General features: G+C 34.2%; 1 protein-coding gene across 32 annotated transcripts in view; it reads right to left on the minus strand.

The window, feature by feature from the left end:
• Positions 1–17447, minus strand: part of Mbd5 (methyl-CpG binding domain protein 5) — a 437449-nt gene that overhangs the window by 235138 nt on the left and 184864 nt on the right. For 28 of the 32 annotated variants that reach the window (XR_015450821.1, XR_015450822.1, XM_087210018.1 and 25 more), the window contains one exon: positions 16606–16746. The gene's annotated coding sequence lies outside the window, so the exon portion shown is untranslated. Of the gene's footprint in view, positions 1–16601; positions 16747–17003; positions 17082–17447 lie in introns of all 32 variants that reach the window. The other 4 variants (XM_087210027.1, XM_087210022.1, XM_087210021.1 and 1 more) reach the window with 2 other exon arrangements.

Here is a 17447-nt window from a genome sequence, read left to right on the forward strand (position 1 = left end):
TTTTCTTCTTTTCTTTCTCTGTTTCTTTTTTTTTTTTTTTACTTTGCTGCTTTTTTCTTGTTTGTTAGCTTCTGTTACTATTATCTAATTCTATTAACTTTCTTGTACTACTGAATAGGATTGTTTATGTCACTTTTCTCTCATCTTCCTTTTATTTTTCAAATTTTACTTTTATTTTTGCATCCTCCCTCAATCTTTATTAGTATTACTATTAAGCTTTATTAACCTTTAGATATTTAGTTGACTATGCTATTATTGAAATCTTTTCTATGATTAATGCTGGTAGAGTTGTTGCATTTAGTAGAGTTGTACTGTATATCAGTACTGGCTTCTTTTTGGCTCTCTATTATAATTATAGATCTTTTCTGTTCATAAAAGTGGTGGAGTGGTAGCTTTCTCTAGTTTTATGGTATGTAACATTGAGTTTGATTATTTTTGTTGCTGATTTTGTTGCTATTGCAAAGGTGGTACGTTGTTACTTTTTAATTGGGTTTTACCATATGCCAATATCTGATTTGTCTTTGTGTTATCAACAATACTGTGGTTTGGGGCCGGGGATTTAGCTCAGTGGCATTGTGCCTGCTTTGCAAGCTCAAGGTCCTGAGTTCGATCCCTGGTACTGAAACAATTTAGCTCAGTGGTTTGCCACCTGCCTTGCAAGCACAAGGTCCCGAGTTCGATTCCTGGTCCCAAACAAACAAACAAACAAAACCCAATACTGTGGTTCATTTCCAAAGATTAGGTGCTGGGGCCAATTACACTGTACCCACCTATCCCAAATTAATGAAAGTGGACAGATACGGGACAGAGGAAAAGTCCTAAAAGTAGCCAAGCTCAGAGTGCACAATTGAATAGCAGTCACTAACTAAAGAAATATCCATACCAGTTAAAAAGTCTCTCCCCTGTAATCAACCCACAAATATCACTAAGAGAAAGTAAGAAAGAAAGAAAGAGAAAGAAAGACAGAAAGATGAGAAACAAGGCAACAAAATGCCTACAAAACCTCCCAAATCTTTCAAAGGTGATCACTGGAGCATCAATAGGGTGGAAATTAAAAGAAAAACAGTTAAGTTACACATATTGATAAAAGAGGGGGGAAAAAGCAGATCCATAAGGAGCTTGGTGAGCTCAAGACAATATAGCTAAACAGATAATGGACTTAATAATAATAAAAAAATTACTGAGCTTACAGAAGAAGACACTAATAAAAAGGAGCTAGCCCAAACAAAACAAGAACAACCAAGTTAGTATAGTTAGAGCTCATGAAAAGTTACAAAACAGAAATCCAGGAGATATAAAATACTATTGAAGTTATGGGTAGCAGAAGCAATAATGTGAGGTCTGATGTCAGAACACAAAGACAGGCGTGATGCAGATGATCATAGATATAGAGATACCTTAAAAACAATAAGAGAACATGGAAAATGGATCCAACAGCTGTTAGATAATGGAAAGAAGACTAATTTAAGATTAATTAGAATTATTGAAAATTAGAAGAAAGCACAAATGGTATAAAAAACCTATTTGTAAACATAATAGAAAACTTTTGAAACATAGATAAAGAATTTAGCATACGATAAGCAAGGTATATAGAACCTCAAATGGCCATGGTCAGAAGAGGACTTCATGACATATCATAGTCAAAATTATAGAGGTCCCAAACAAAGATAGAATGTTAGAGAATAGCAACAAATCACTTATAAAGGTAAGCCCATTAGAATTACAGCAGACTTCTCAATACAAGTCTTAAATTAAAAGTCTTAAAAGTCTTATTACATGCAACAAGAGCCCCCAAACAAGCAGGAGTAGCTGTCCTACATTCAGAGAAAGTGAACTTCAAGCCAAAACTGATCAGAAGAAGCAAAGAAAGTCACTACATATTAAAGGAACTGATCAGAAGAAGCAAAGAAAGTCACTACATATTAAAGGAACAATTCAAAAGGAAAAGAAAAGAAGTATAAATATATATGCATCAAACACCAGTCCCCCAAGTTCATAAAACAAACACTAGTGGATATAAAAGATGACAAAGGAGAACAATTACACATAAATTGAAGAAATGTGAACTAACTTTCCAAGCCCAGTGTTTAGCCTGGTTATGATCCATGGCATCATACAAAGAAATTTACATTCAGATGACATCGACTACCTGAATTTGAAGCACACGTGTCACGTCAACCACCTGTGAATACCTATAAAGGGCTGGAATGTAAATCCAGGACTATTATAAATGAACTACAACTCAATTTTTTTATTAGTACATTTTTGTAGGACATAATGTTTATATTCCTTGTGTGGAGTTGGTACATGTACATAATGCATCTTAATTCCTTCTCATCCCCTTTCCCTCCCCTCTCCATCTCTTGATCCCTTTCCCATTTAGAAAGACTTATCTTTCTACTTCCTATTATCTATCTTTTATTTTGTACTTTATAATTTGAGTTTCTCATATAAGACAAGCCATGAGATATTTAAGCTTGTGTGTCTGATTTATTTCACTCAACTTTATGGTATTCAGTTTCCTACAAATGACTCAAATTTATTTTTACAGCAGAACAGTACACTGTTGTGTATAAACGTAAACTTCTTAAAGCAAAGATTTTTGTCTTTCACCACTATATCTCCAATGCCTACCACAATGGCTGGCAAATAGCAGATACTCAGTAAATATCTGATAACTGGATAAACAAATGAGTAAAAGAGTAAATAATAATTTCTAAGTACTTAGCTGAGTTTTCAGTTTTCAAAGACAAAATACTCAAATACACAGTTAAAAATAAAATCTTTATAATTCAACACATTTTTCTTTATTTTTAAAAAATCAAATAATGTAGATTGAATGAGGTACTATGCATTTCCGGTCAAGTATAAAAATTCTGTTTATACATATGCAAAGTCAATGTTAAGGTTTAACTATTAGTGTTTCATAAGGAGGTATTTTCATTTCACCTATTCTTCCTTAGTAAAACAACAGAAATAGGAATTGTAACCTTATTATTATTCTTGTTTTCCGAGTCAGGGTCTTGCTGTACGGGCCTTGAACTCACTATGTAGTCCAGTCTGTCCTGGAACTGGTGAACACTCCTGAGTGCTGGGACTATAGGCATGCATGCAGCTTGTAATCATGTTTTCTAACATAAATTATTATAGCAGATGAAGAAATGGGAGTTCAGAAACGTAAGATTATAAAAATGATAGAGCCTAGATAAAATTCAGTGTAATTCTAAAATAGCAGATTTATCCACAAAGACAGTTAATATTAAAAAGAATCACACTACATCTAGCCTAGCTTTCAATCCCAGGCATGAAAGAATATTCACCTAGTCCTTCCAAATTTATTTATGTTCCAGGGACTATGGTAGGCTCTCTTAAAGATCACTTGTAATTTTGAAATATAATTAAAAAGTGCCATGTAAAAATATTCTTCTCTGGAATGTATTGAAAACTATACTCTGAAAGTTTCCCTATCTTGTACATACCCATGTGTGATACATGTGCTTTTGCTCTATTAAACTACACATTTCTTTGAGGCGGGTAGTACAAGATTCACCTCTTTGGATCCCCTAAAAATGCTTCACCTAGTGCTTTGCTATTAACAAGTTCTTAATAAACATTGCTAAAAAATAATAGTATGCATAAATTAAACTAATTTTCCTAAGCTGAAGGAACATTTAAATAAAAAATTTATTGTCAAGCCTTCTAACAATTAGAATTTAAGAATTCACATAAATGCCCCAAAAGTGAGCTTTCTGATTTAAAAATTTTATTTTATTGGTAAGTTTAAATAAAATTGTTAAATTTTTATGAAAATAAAAATAAAACCTATAAATTTCATGTTCTATATAAACAGGCTTTGCTTGCTTTTCATATATTATAACCTTAGGTGATATGGTCTCCTACAATTCATGTTAGGTTACATGACTGCAAAAGGATAAAAGATTCCATTTTAAAAAGTATAAATAAAAAAACAATAAAAAGTATAAATAATCCCTTTTTTGTAGAGTGCTGGAACTACAGGCATGCATGCACCATCATGCCCAGCTTGTAATCATGATTTCTAACCTAAATTAAACTATTATAGCAGATGAAGAGATAGGAATTCAGAAATCTGATTACAGAAATACATGAACTATTGATTCTGTTAAAATTTTACATAAAAAGAAATCAAGTCCTGATAGGAATTATTTTATTTCCTCATCTGACTTTCTATTTTGCTGCTCAGTTAGATAAAAATAAAATCTATCTGAAAGGACAGGACAGAATTTAATCTCAGATGTTACTGAGTTTTTCTTTTCTTTTGGATGGAAAAGAGATCCGGCAATTTATGGTATGCATGAGATATCAGAATCTGGTCCTAAGTTTACATGATTGATGAGTTTCTATTTGAACAGGTGCAAATGTGAATAACAACTATAATAATGCTTACCAGAGAGAGAGAGAGTTAATGCAACCTCAACCAATTTTCCCTTCTATCTTCAGCATTAAATTGCTTCCACTATAGCAAAATGATTTTGATACTACACACAATATCCTATGTATTGTTTAAATATGACACAAAACACAGATACATACATTGCTAACATAATTTTAGTAGATAGGTCAGACACTGATGTCAACTATTCCTAAAAAAAGCCCTTTCAATAACTAATTTTGGAAATTACACGGTAGCCCAAATCACAACTCACTCATTTCTGAGTCACAAGGAAACTGATAATAAAATAGCTCATTACATAGTGAGTGTTTTTTTATAACCTTCTATCAACCCTATACAAAAATGCCTTTTATTTTACTGAGCCTGAGCATTCTCACAGAACATTCCATCTGGCTTTAAAACCATAAATTTCTTAGACTCCTTCTTTGATACAAACAAACTAAAAATTTACAAGAGTATGTCTTCTGGCTGGCTTTTAAGTGCAGCCCAGAAAGAAAAGAACGTTGCTCCAAACACTGGCCTTGTAACCTTCTGTTATGGTTTAGATCTAAAATGCTCCCCCCAACCCAAAGTCTCATGTATACAGAGGTGGGGCTTCTGAAAAAAGACTGAATCAGGAGGGTGCTATCCTCATCAGTGGTTGAAGTCACTGATGAGTAGTAACTTAATGTGCTATCAGAAGGTGGGGCTGGGCCAGGAATTTGGCTCAGTGGTGCTGCTGCCTGCCTCGAGAATGCAAGGTCCTGAGTTCAATCCCTAGCACCAAAAAAAAAAAAAAAGAATGTAGAGCTTAGCTGCAGGTAGGTCACCATGCACATGACCTGGAAGGGTGTGTTCTTATCTCTGGCTTCTCCCTAACTCTCTGCTTCTTGGCTGCCACAAGATGAGCAGCCTTCCTCCACCATGCCCTTTCACCATGATATTTCTGCCTTGGAGCCTGTGGATCATGTACTGGATCCTCTGAACCAAATTAAACCTCTCCTTTAAGTTGCGGGTATTGAGTACAGTGTTGTGCCATGGCAATAAGAAAGCTGACTAATACAGCCTCACTGGGGTGAATCTTTGTTTTGCTGTTCTTTTTCTGAATTACAATTAAGTAGTTTCTCCTTATATGAGATAATATTGAAATTGGATACTCTGGGAAGCATAAACCTATCTCACAGAATTAATTAATCTGTACCAAGGATACCTAGAATTAGATCTTGGATAAATCATCCTATACAGTAACACATTATCTTCCAACTTCATTGACGACAGTAATAAAAGGTAGTAGCATTTGTAAGTGTTAACTAAGTTCTGGACACATGCTTTACATATATTTTCACATTTAACTTGCAAGAGCAACTCTTCGAGGTGCATGTGTTCATTTCTATTTTATATATGGTGACACTGATAATCTTTGAGGTAACACAGTAATAAACACAGTAACACAGTAATAAACAATAAAGTCAGGAATCACACCTATGTCTAAGTGACTACACTGATCAAAAATGAAATAATACATATGAATGTGAAATAATGAATGAAGCAAACAGGTAAATATGAAAGTAAGCAGGCACAGAAATTCAAATTCTGGTGATCACAGAGTAAGGTGGATCAAATTAACTCCCCCACTGATATCAATTAAAAGCTTTGGAAAAATACTAAAACATATATGCAAAAAGAACTATCTGAAGATACACCACAGTGACCAAAAATAGGCAGAAATGGGAAGAGAATATCACTGGCCAAAATCTACATTTATATACTTTTTTCTTGGGATAAAAAATTGTAAGAGTAGCTAAAACTGAGGTTGAAAGCTACAGTCTTGCTGGACTGAGGTGTCAGACACCAGAATTCAGGACTGACAGAACAGCTGAAAACTGAAGGTAGACAGGAGATGCCACAATGGAAAAAAAGCAGAGGGAGAGTTATGAAATTTGCGTATAAACTCTCACACAGGCTGGACCCTGCACTGTATATATGCATGGGTGAAGACTAAGGGATTTTTGTTCAAAATAACAGGTGCAAAGCTAAAATAGGGATTTCTACTGCTGCCCTTTACAAGAGAAGAGAGATTAGAGTTTGAATCCCATCAAATAAAAGCAGCCTGGTCAAACTTCAGGCTTTCAACAGAAATCCTTGAAGGACCACATTTTAGGAATAAAGATTATATCCCTGTAATAAGGGAATGCAGCCTAGGATTAAAGGTAAAATCAAAACAGATCTGTTTTAACAAAACATAAAACTAAGTCTTCATTAGGTAAAGGAAAACTGCCAGTGGTTTCACTACTAGAAAAAAAAGTCAATACTCAACAGTGGAAGTCTCCAAAGTATATTATCTATATCTAGTATATTATTTATTATCCAGTACATAATAAACTTCCTAGAAGTATGAAGAAACAGGTAAACATGACTCGAAGATTACAAAAAGTTTAAAAAATGGCCAATAGAAGTCTCTGAGATGACCTATATAAATACTTTAAAGCCGCTATAAACAGGACCATACAGCAAAATATCACAATAAATGCATAAATAAAGAATTTCAGCAGAAATAGAAATAAAAAATCAAGTACACTTAAAAATGTACTATGTAATATGGTATAATTTATGTACTAAGATATATAGTATATTTTATGCTATGTATAGTTTATCATAGTTGTTATGTATATTTTATCAAAATAAATCTTTTCAAACAAAACAAAGGGAAATTATAGAAATGAAAAGTATACTATCAAAATGAAAATTTCACTGGACAGGCTTAACAGCATATCGAGGATGGCAGACAGATTAGATAGAAATTTCTAAATAATGGGAAAATGTTAAGGAAAAGGAAAAGGGCCTCAGTGACCCACAAAATCATGGGTCAACATTAATGGTCTACCATATACATATGTGAAGTTCTAGAAGGAGGAGAGGGAGAGAAAACAGGAAGGGAGAAATATAGCAAAATTCCTCATTTTAGGATAAAAAATTTCAACTTTGGATCCAAGAAGTTTAGTCAACATCAAGTAAGAAATACTTAAACCAATAAAAAGGAATCAAAAAGTAGTCAGAAAAAAGACACAACTTTGTCATAGGTTCATATACTTCATATACATTTAGGAATTCAATTGTGCATACAGTTTTATTTCCCTTTTTTTTTCTTTTTTAGAACTTTATCATTTGCAAATATCCATTTTATTTCCCTTACTGAGAGCTTTGAGAATTGCAATGTTATGAATTCTATGATGGGGAAAACATTTGTGGCTCAAAAGGTAAAAATGATTATTTAATATTGTCCTGTATATATTAGCTAATTACATAAGAGAAAGTAGATGATGTAGACATTAGAAGGAAGAAGCAATTTTATCCTTATTTCCATAATGATAAGAATGTATACTTAATAAAGCCATGAAAATCAGTGGAAAGACTAACAGAGGAGGAAATGAAGAAGGAAGAAAAAAATGAGAATTATTTAGAAAGGTGGCTAGCTATAAAATTGGTATATAGAAACTGATGGATCTCCTACATATAAGCTGTCTAATTACAAAATAAAAACTAGAAACAAATCAACTTAATATGAAAAATACAAAGATTAACTATGAATGAACAAAACCAGATACATAAGACATGTACATTGTTTTTAGGATAGATATAAATCAATATTCTATGAATGATAGTTCTGCTTAAGTTCATCTATTATTTCTATAAGATTCCAATCACAGTACAAACAGGCTTTTTTTGAGATGCTGAACATGAAAAATGATACTAAAGTGAGGAGGACCAGAGGAGAACTAAGGCCTAACTGGCCTCCTCTGTGAGCACAAAGGAGAAAGGCTGCTCTCAGGGGTGATTGCACATTAGGGAAAAGTTAAGAGAGCTGAAGTTAACCTGTTTCCTAAGGAATGTACAAATGGTTATGGAAACCAGGTGGATCTTGTGTTACCTCCATTGCTTGTGCCTGTGCCGTGTTTGGCTGAATAAAAGCACGGTGAGCCAAAGGGTTGGTGCTCCTCTGCCTGCTGGAGGTAAGAGCCTCCTGGCTGCCCACCTGTTAAGCTGACTCAGAGTCTCTTTGTCATTCATCCTCACTGCCGCCCAGTCAGGGAGGAGCAAAGTAGGGTGTCTAGATCCTGGAGCAAGGCCAGGCAGGAGAGCAAGCTACTGGTGGCCCCCAGTATGGGGCTTGGGACCCAGAGGAGTCACCTACAGTTGGCACCTGGAACAGAGGCCTGAGACTGGGGTTGACTACACTGAAGTACCAAAGTCCATCTGCTAAAAAGTAAGTTACAATCTGCTAAAAAGAAAGTTACAATTTAGAAATGTTTTGAGAAATGGAAGAATTAGAAGAGCAAAGGGTTGACCAGCCCTTTTAGATTTTAAACATTTTAAAGATGTAGAAATTAGAGCATTTAGTTCTAGAGAATAAATAGACAAGCAGAAAATATATATTGGAGAAACTGTGAAATACACATCAGCATACACAGCATTTTTTTTTTTTGGTACGACAATCGAACTCAAGACCTTGCGCTTGAGGGGAAGGCACGGTGTCACTAAGCTAAATCCCCAGCCCTACATAGCATTTTAATATGTGATAAAGATTGTATCTTTAACTAGTGAAGAAAGGACAGATTATTCAGTAAGAGCTGCCAGAATACTTCCAGGATTCCAAATAATTTAAAGTTTTAAACATAAAAAAATGAAGCCATCAGGTTGGAGAAAAAATGGTGTAATATATTTTATATCTTGGATATAAGCTCCATAAATCATATAAAAACACTGATAATTTTACTAAACCAAAATGTAAAATATCAGTATGGGAAAAATGAACATAAATGAAGCTCATAGGCAAATTAAACCATAGAAAAATATTAGAAACACACAAAAAAAGGCATTTTTCATTATTATATAATGAGCTCTTAGAAATCAATAATTAAAGACAAATGGTAGAAAGGCCACTAGCAAAAAGCAATGGGTCAGCTGCCTTCATATAAAAAAGTATACGCAAGTGTGTATTTGTGTGTCATACACTTGCACTTGTATGTGGATAGACTTCTTTTTTTTTAAATATTGGAATAGGGCTGGGGATTTAGCTCAGTGGTTTTGCTGCCTGCTGTGCAAGTGCAAGGACCCGAGTTCGATCCCCAGTACCAAAAAAATATATATATATTGGAATAGCCATGTTTGTTTATTTATTGTTTGTTTGTTTTTGATACTGAGGATTGAACTCAGGACCTTGCACTTGCAAGGCAAGCGGCAGAACCACTGAGCTAAATCCCTGGCCGTGGATAGACTTCTGATGAAAGGTGAAAGTTAATCAAGGCCCTCTATGGGAACTGGAAACAATGATCAGACAAATTTTGCTTTTTATACTGCCTTTTTCCATGTTGTTTCTTTCAAAAATCAAGAGTACGCACTGCTTTTATAATTCAAAAGTAAAACCTAACCCAAACATAACACTGAAGGGACACACCAGTAATATGCTGTTTGGACCAATGCCTGTTCATTTCTGTGGTTTCTTCTCATTTCTCTCACAGTATTACAGTTGAATTCTATTGAGAGTTAAGACATTTTAAAAAATGCACTGATTTACTAAAAATCCAATAAAACAAAAAGTAGTAAAACTAATATGGGAAATAAAGCAAATAAAGGTAGCTCAATTTTACTTAGGAACTTATTCTACTGTTCTTAAATTGCTTTGAAAACATACAGGGGAAAAAGGACATATGTATTGCTATTTTCATTTTGATTCTTTGAAGTCAGAATGAGTTTAAGAATTGCTCTTAAAAAAAAAAAAGGATTCCTTGCTCTTGTTGCTCTTGCTACCTTGTGCTCACCATGTTGTTTCTCTTCTGCGATGTCTGTCATCTCTGTCTTGGAGACAGCTGACTATGGACTGAAACTTCTGTGAACTGTAAGCCAAATAAACCCCTTTCCCTCTAAAAATAAATAAATAAATAAAATTCCTTTCTCTTCGCTTCCTTGGGGACTCTGGAATCCATGGACTCCTGTCCTCCAAGGCTTATGACACTGACCTCTTACAAAGATACTGCTTTTCTACCCACAGCAGTTTTTCTTCCAGAAAACTGGACTCTCTCCTCTAAGGTGGCATCAAAACCAATGCAGGGAGGTATGGGAAGGAAAAGGGACAAAAAAGAATTAAGACGTGTTATGTACATGTACAAACTCCCCATAATAAATGCAATTGTTACATAACGCAAATGCACTAATAAATATACATAATTTTAAAAAGAATGTTAAAAAGAGCAATTGTGTTCAGTAAAGAAGCCATCAGGCAAGGAAGAACTATCGTAATTAGGATTTCAGTCTTACACTTTAATAGTAATTATACAGTATGTTGCACAGTGATACCTCAGTTCATGAACTTAATTTGTTCTATTTTGGAAAAGATGTCCACATTTGTGTTTTTGTGGGATAGATGGCCATTGTCATGTTTGTCACCTGATGCAGAGTTTGCAAACAAAAACAAAATTTTTCCAAATGCTTTGGTTCCAAACCAAATTGTTTGCAACCAAAAGCATTCATGAAACAAGGTACCATGTATAACTGCATAGGGTTTCTTCTCTGACCCCTAGGATGAAGAAGACACTTTGTCCAGTGATCACTCGACAAATTCCCTTCCAAAGAGTTAAATCTACTGGAATTCCTATAACATACATTTCAATTTTAAACGGTAATGGAAATACCCAACAGATGTATACAAACACAGGATTATATAACTGCCTCCATGATATAATGTTGTACAGGTTATCAAACTTACTATATTCTGTTTTTCATATCCATACATGAGCACATAAAAGTTTCAAAATATCTAAATGAATAAATACATAAAAAAGCAATGACGGTCAATGATAAGGCATAGCATATTCGAATTGAAAGGTAGGTTTCTAGTCCATAAGCACACTCAGCTACCTTATCAAAGGAACCAAATACCTTCACTGGAAGAAAGACAGCCTCTTTAATAAATGTTGCTGGGAAAACTGGTTGCCAAAGATTGACCCTAGACCCATATCTCTCACCACACACTAAACTAAATAGAAATGGATCAAAGATCTAAATAAAAAAAAACAATCTGAAGAAATATAGAATAGGTAAAACTCTTGAAGACATAGGTGTAGGCAAAGACTTTATGAATAAAACCCGATTGCATAGAAAATACTACAAAGAATCAACAACTAGGGTTATGTCAAATTAAAATGCTTTTACACAGTAAAAGAAACCAACAGAATGAAGAGACAACCCACAGAATGGGAAAAATTTTTACTAGTTACTCCTCAGACAAAGGACTAACATCTAAAATATATAAAGAACTTTAAAATATTTATACCCAAATTTAAAGACTGTGTTAGCTGCTTTTCTCGTTGTTGAGACAAAATACCTGACATCCAAAGTTAAAGGGGAAGAGGTTTATTTAGCTTACAGTCTGTAGAGGTTTCAGTCCATAATCAGCTGGCTCTGAGGCTGGGATGGCAAACAAGCATTGCAGAGGAGAAACAACATGTGCACACAAGGCAGCAAAGGTCACAAGAGAACCTTGAGAGAGTCTCCCTGCCCCCTTAATCTTATTTAGACTACTTAGGGCGGTAGCACTCACACCCTTAATCCTAGTGCCCTTGGGCCTAGTGTTGCATCAAGAATGGATTCCTGCTTCACAGATGATAGATCAAGCCTATGGTCACATGAGACTTTGGGGGGACATCTAGACCCCAACCCTAACAAAGACCCTATCCAAAAATGGGCATCTGAAATGAACAGACACTTCTCAGATAAATACAAACAGCAAATAAAGGCTGGGGATTTAGCTGAGTGGTTTCGCTGCTTGGTGCGTAAGCACAAGGACCCAAGTTCGATCCCCAGCACCAAAAAAAAAACCAACAAACCAAAAAACAGCAAATAAATACATGAAAAAATGTTCAACCTCACTGTTCATTCAAGAGATGCAAATTAAAACAAGGCTGAGATTCCATCTCCAGAAAGAATGAAGAAATTAACTGATAACAAATACTGGCAAGGCTGTGGGAAAAAGGAACCTTTCTCTGTTGTTAGTGGGAGTGTAAATTGGTAGAACCACTGTAGAAATCAGTATAGGGATGGGGATTTAGCTGAGTGGTGCCGATGCCTGCCTCAAAAGCACAAGGTCCTGAGTTCGATCCCCAGTACTGAAAAAAGAATAGAAATCAGTATGGAGATTCCACAAAAAACTAAAACTAGAAGTTCCATTTGACATAGCTGTGCCCCTTCTAGGAACCTTCCTGAAAGAGTTAAAAGCATCATACCACAGTCTTACCCATGTTTATAACAGCATCATTTGTGATAGCTAAATTTTGGAAACAGCCCATATGTCCATCAAGAGATGAAAGGATAAATAAAATGTGGTATTTATATATAATGAAGTACTACTCTGCCACAAAGAAGGATAAACATGAGTCATTTTTGGATAAATGGATATACCTCCTCGCAACCATTATGTTAAGTGAAATAAATCAGACACACAAGTTTAAAAACTGCATTGTTTTTCTTGTATGAGAAACCCAAAGGGTAAATAAGGAGCAAAGCAAAGGATAGATATTGGAAAACAGTAAGGACATGTTTAAATGAGAAGGAATAAGGGACAGGGAGGGGAAAAGAAAGGAAGACAAAAGAGATTTTTAAAAAACCAAAAGGGAAGGGAAAAAATGGAAACAAAGTTTTTGTAAACAGGGAAAATGAAGGGTTGAAAGGAAGGGAATGGGAAAAAAAGAATTAAGACATATTATGCACAGATACAAATCCCATATGATGAATGTGATCATTATATATGACAAATATGTACTATTAAAAATTTTAAAAGTTAAGTATTTACTCATAGAGCATGTCTTGTCTTAAAGCAGTTTCCTCATGAAACTTCACGATGAAAACAAGAAAATTCTGTTTTAGAAATTCATGTTTCTTCCTTGTTTTCACTTAAAAAAAAATAAAATGCTGTTATGGTTTGAGTTCTGTTCTCCCAAAAGCCATGTTGAAGCCTTAATCCCCAGTAGCTATGAAAGTGACCTGCTTTGGAAGCATAGAAACAAACTGAGATTAGGGTGGGCCCTAATCCAATGTGGATGTGTCTTCCTAAGAGGAGAAGAGCCACAGACACTCAGCGAGAATGACATGCAATGAGGACAGAGCCTGAAGTGATTGACAACACCAGGAGCTAAGTGAAAGACGTGAACAGTTCTCCCCTCCAGATGTCAGAGAATATGGTCTTGCTGACAATTTAGACTTCTAACTTTCAAGACTGTGAGAGATTCATTTCCATTCTTTTAAGTCACCATGTTTATGATAACTTGTTACAGCAAGCTAGGAAACTAATACAGAGAACAAAACTGCCTGTTTCCTTTAAATTTTAGTGAAAATATCTAATCAGTTCATCAAACTAAATACAGATCTTATTAATGTATACTTAGAAGATGTTACTTGAAGACGATTTCTTCAAATCACTCTGTCTTATTAATGGAACGTTTCTCCAATATTGGTTAATAAAAGTTAAAATTTTAGTGAATATGTAAGCCCTAAAATTTCTTATAAAATTTAGAATGTCCTTAGTTTTTATAAGACTTAGAATCTACTGGTTTTTAATGGTGATTTCTGGATGAATTGCATTTCTCCATTTTTAAACATGAACTTCAAAGTTGTTGGGACCAATCAATTTGAACAAAATTTACTACCAGTGGAATAGTCAGACATATGAGGTAAAACAAATCTGGCATGAATATTCATGCCAGATTATCAACAAATTCATCATTCTTTAGATGATGTGAACTTACTATGAAGAAACTTGTTTTTAATCATTTGGCAAAAGCACAGTAATAATACCTAAAAGTCAAAGTACTTTACTTATATCAGTTTAATCCTCAAAATTACAATATTATTAGTAGTCAAATTTTAAAGATATACAAACTGGAAATCAAAGAATCAATTTGCCCAAGGTCACACAGCTAGTGAATGACACAGTTGTAGTTAATCAGTTGGTCTTAATCTGTTCTATGAATTTCTGTTCTGGATACCTGGCTTATAAATCATACCTGCTCAGTTCTAATTGCCTTTCTTACTCCTCAAAAGTTTTATTACTATCACTTGCAAATAACCCTGAACTAAAGGAAATAAATGAAACAGGACCTTGTATTAGAAATATAAATATTGTGGCTTATTAATGACTAGTCATAAATAGAATTAAATTAATAAAAGAGCACAAGATTAGGATCTTAATGTGAAAGAAGTAGAAATTAAAGTTATCTGACACAGATGTGCTGTGGTTTTAAAAAAAATAAGATATGCTATGTGAAGAAGTCAGCAAGGAAATGTTAGGAAAGTAAATTTGATACTATGTTGAAGAAATTTGATAATTTGGAGAAGCATAATATATGCTAACTAGTTCTAGTAATTGGAAAGTGGTCAAATTTTAGTAGTTTTAAAAATTGTTAAAGTTGTGTGTAGTGCTGCATGCGTGTAATCCCAGCCATCTGGGAAGCTGAGGCAGTAGGATTGCAAGATCCAGCCCAGCCTAGGCAATTTAGTAAGACTGTCTCAAAAAAAAAAAAAAAAAAAAGGCCGGGGGTGAGGATGAGGGGGAGCTGGGACTGTAGCTTGTGAAAAGGCATTGGGTTCAATCCCCTGTACTACAAAACAGAACAGTTAAATGGTTATTATCAAACTAAGAAAATATTTAAATAATGTTTAAAAGTGTAATTCTGAGGAAAGAAGTTTTAGAAAGTTACTTAATAAAAATCACATAAAAGGTAAACAATTTCCTGCTCCTGAGAGACCTGTTACATTACATTGGATTGCTGAGGGATGCAGTGGAGTCTACTTCCTTGAAGATCTTTACAAATAGAGGACATAGATTATCAGCAGTTCAGAAAGGTTAGGTGTGTCTGCTGAAAGGCAGCCAGCCAGTGGATAATAAAGCCCAGTGACTGCATAATACGTCTGGTGTAACTGTGAGCTAAGGGCAACATAGCTGCTTTTTCTTTGAGGATCATAACTTGCTGTCCAAAATGTTGCAGAATAAATTAAATGTAATTAGACAAAATTTTCTCCAACAGGAAAGCAAGAATTAATTTTGATTCTAGATACTGAAAAATAACTCTGAAGCTACACACTGGGCTTTTTAAACATTTATAGTCTCCTTTACTTACAGAAAGCATTCCTCTAGGTACAATTTAAAAAGCAGTCATGATTACTGAGTGATCTTAGGCTTGAGTTGAATTAATACTAAGTAAAAAATTCTGAGCACATCTACCATTTCTGTGCATGTATAAAATCCTTTTAAAAATTCAATTTTAGTTTGCTCTACTTATATTTTTCAGAGCTTATATTTTACTTTGTTTTGCTGTACTTATGTCTATTTCATGAATGTGGCAAAGATGACAGATTTCTTCTTATTCTTTTTAAATATGGCCAATTTCTTTCTAAGCAAACTTTCAGTTTAAAGGGTAATGTTAATTCATTTAAATTTTGAAGATGTAACTGTGGTCCATAATCCTTGCCCAACTACTCTTCCAGAAGCAATAGTAGCTGCCATGAAACTAAGTAAAAATTCAATGAAAAAGTGTTCCAAAATCTTGGGAAGGCACCCTTTCTTATCCTTAACAATGTAGAGGCCAGGGAATTAGCTCAGTGTTTCTGCTGCCTGCTTCCTAAGTGCAAGGTCTCCAGTACCAAAAACAAAACAAAACAACCTTGTATTTTATGACACTCCTGTATTAAAAGGTTTCATTGAAAAAATCCGGAAAAAATGCTGGAATTAATGAAATAACAAAAAACAGCGCAGATAATACTAAATAAATGGAAAATAATTTATTCTCCAGATCTATTTACTATTTTGCAGTGATATGATCATATCGTTTATAATAGACCATATATATGATATATATATAGATAGATACATTTTCAACTACAGGTGTTTAGTTTCTGTTACTTAAATCCTAATTTTGTATTAAGGATTTAATGTTGCCTTATTCCGTATAATAATTCCAGGCAAGGGCAAAGTATCTTAATGTAATTTCTGACATGCAACAGTGCTAAAAAGAAAAGAAAGATAGAAATAGTTATGCCTATGTAAATCTCTGTTAAAAAGATTTTACACATTAAAACCCAAGATCATTCTACTTGTTTCTACATACCAATAAGAGAAAGCTTGGCAAAGATATTTCATTACTTGCCTCCAAAAAATGGTTGACATCCTCTGTGGCCATTTGCCAAGGTGGTCATTTCTCTGTGTTTGATGGAATTACAGAAGGGTGAGGGTTGTGCGGACTGATGAAGAAAAGTATTCTTGGTTTCTGGTATTTATTTACCTGGTCCTGTTAAAAAGGAAACGGATAAATTTACCAGTTTTGAACTGATAGCCAGTTATTCTGTGTTATTTTAGATTCCTATTTAAGAAAAATTTGAGATTTTTATGAAGTCTCATTTAGAGTCACACAAGTCTAGATGTGACGGCTTACTAAATTTATGATAACAGGTTTAAAAAAAAAAAACCCCAGCTGTACGAATCACCCAATTCAATTTCTATATTTTGCACTATAGGAAACTGAAATCCAGAGATTAAGCAACTCACCCAATATTATAGTGAGTTCATGGCAGACTCAGCCTGAGAAACCAGTTATTATTCCAAGTTTTGGGATCTTTCCTCTACCTGTCTCTCAACAGATAGAAGAGAAGCATCTTTGAGAAGAGAGTGGAAAGACTGGGAAGAGCATTAAAATAATGAAGCTAATTTCTGAGCCCTAAGCCTAGAGAGTTTTAGAAAAAGAAAAAAAAACACAGTAACACAATACTTAGAATGCTAGTATTCAGCAAAACACTTGCTTAATGGATAATTAAGATGTTGTTTTATTAAAAAATATTTTTATGACTGGTCACCATTAAATTTCTGAATTTCATACAGACTAACAATCACTTATTTTTTTCTAATTCTTTCTAGTGATCTATTATCATTTCTAGCAATGATCTATTATCCACATAGCAGAAGAGTGATACTTTAGTATTCACAGAGCAACAA

Source organism: Heterocephalus glaber, unplaced genomic scaffold, assembly GCF_053883595.1.
Source record: "Heterocephalus glaber isolate CG9 unplaced genomic scaffold, H.glaber_assembly_v1.0 deba00001097, whole genome shotgun sequence".
In the NCBI taxonomy this organism is placed as follows: Eukaryota; Metazoa; Chordata; class Mammalia; order Rodentia; family Bathyergidae; genus Heterocephalus; species Heterocephalus glaber.